The sequence below is a fragment of the Poecilia reticulata genome, linkage group LG22, assembly GCF_000633615.1.
Source record: "Poecilia reticulata strain Guanapo linkage group LG22, Guppy_female_1.0+MT, whole genome shotgun sequence".
NCBI lineage: Eukaryota > Metazoa > Chordata > Actinopteri > Cyprinodontiformes > Poeciliidae > Poecilia > Poecilia reticulata.
Window position 1 is genome coordinate 20119142 of NC_024352.1, and position 2333 is coordinate 20121474.

The following is a 2333-nucleotide window of genomic DNA, read 5'->3' on the forward strand; positions in this document are numbered from 1 at the left end:
AATCACCTGCCTTATTTACCTTCCTTGTTCCTCGTTTAGTCAGAATGCTGGATTTGGGGTGGAGCCCTCCATGCATGGTTARTAGTTTCAGAGTCTTAACATCCGTGGTGTTTATCTCCTCCTTTGGCCAACTAGCTAGTCCTGCAGGGTCTCTGATTACTGGTAAGGCGTAGCTGTTTATTGCACTSATCTTGTTCTTGCCATTGAGCTGGCTTCTCAGGACTTGCCTTATTCGTTGGAGGTATTTGGCTGTGRCTCCTTTCCTTGTGACCTCATCGAGGTTGCCATTTGCTTGTGGTATTCCCAGGTACTTGTAACTGTCCTCAATGTCTGCTATTGTTCCTTCTGGGAGTCAGACCCCTTCTGTGTGGACGACCTTCCCTCCATCCGACCACACTTCTCTAGTCCGAATGACATCCCAATGTCAGTGCTGTACATCCTGTACATCCAATTGATCATCATCAATTGATGATCAACCGCTTTTTTCTGGAGCAGGAAGCAAAACTTCACAGCCGCGCTGTGAAGCTGGAAAAAAGCGGTTGATCATCAATTGACATTTCACCATTTTTAAAGCGGGTGAACCACGAGTAAACTTGAGCTTGACACATAACGTTATTCTTGTAAGCGGTCTTCAACATTTGAACGTTTTTTTCCCGAGCAGGAAGCAAAGCTTCAGCCGCGCGCTGCTCATAGAACTTCTCCTTGAAGAAAAACGACKGCTGGACAAAACAGCTCTTACAAGAAAATTCACTGCGGGTAGATGAAACCTTCCACATCAACGCTGCTTGGCACACTGATTGAGAAGGCGTGGTTGAACAAATACCTAGCGGCAGAATCGTGTACTACAAAAACTGCGCGTTAAAATAAGGTTAAAATAAGACTCATAAATATATATGTATAGAAAACAACAAGGAAAACAACAAGGAATTTCCATTTGCTTTTTCTCTTTCTCTCTGTCTGAGCCTCACGCGGTGCATCTGACCTCTGACCTCAACTCTTCCCATCTGTCCTCCCATGGGCCAGATGATGTCCCTCCTACAAAAACAGCCGATGAAAATGATCAAGAAGATCTGGAGGATCAAGAAGACAGAAAAGACCTCCATCACCTCCAGGGGACAACTGTCAGTCTCCTGTTGGGCATTTGGACTGAAAACTGTGTGACACTGAGCTTTAACAACCTCTGCTGGTCTGCTGTCCAGTATCAGCGTAGAGGAAGAAAAGCTAAACATGCTTCAGAGCTGTGAGAGAAGACGACTCTGAACTGTTGACGCTTGTTTCATCTGTGGACAACATGGACATTTCCTGAGGGACGATCTGGACAACCCAAAGATCCAACACCAGAACCAGTTGGACTGACARGAAGCCRGAGGAGAGAGACGGGGGAGGATTTGGCTGCAGCAACGCCGAGACCGAGTGGGGGAGAGGGGCGAGAAGGAAGGAACAACMTGAATCCACATCAACCACTGTGAAGGACGACCTGTCTGTAATGTCCATCTAGATCACGACTTTAAATCTGAAACAACAGAGCAATAGAGTGAGCAGCAAAACTTAATTCTACCAAGTATCAAGTACTTCAACTTTTGACACCAAAGAGGACAACGATGTTTCTGAAAGGCTCTCCACTCAAGGAACTATTGCTGGTCCACTGTCGAGTGACCGAAGCAGAGAGTGAAGATTTATTCTTTTATGACAGGAGGTAACAAATCCTCCTGAGCAGACAGGCGATCAGTGTTCCTGCTTCTACGCTTTACCTACTTTCCAGATGGAAAATCTGCGCTTTCTTGTTGGGTTTTGAACGGACACTTATCTATACCTTCACTGCACTAACGTAATTTTTTTGTTTTGTTGGGTTTTCTAGAAAACACATGAAATTGGGTAGCTTAATTATGATCATTCTTAGTTGTTTGACTCCTACGGATGTTTAAGAGTTTAGAAATTCATTCTTTTAGACATAAGAGAAGTCAATTTAAAATGAACTTTAATGTGTGTAAAAGACTCATGTGTTGTCTCTGCCTGGCAGAGCTTTCCATCCAGAATTGCTTCATGATTGATTGTCCTACAAGCTCTCTGTATTGTGCATGATTCATAAATAAACCTGATTGAGTGATTTTACCTGAACAGTGCTTGGTAAGTTTTTTTTTTCTACAACAATGGACAAAAAACATTAAAGGCTCTCAAGTAAAAGGCGTGGCAGTTTTAGCTAATGTTGGACCCATGAGGCAATGCTAACATTAGCATATTAGCCTGCAAAGACTTTTATGCATCATCTTTAAAAAAAAAAAATTAAACTGTAACCATATATGCGAGTAGTAAAGGCATACATGGCACATGAA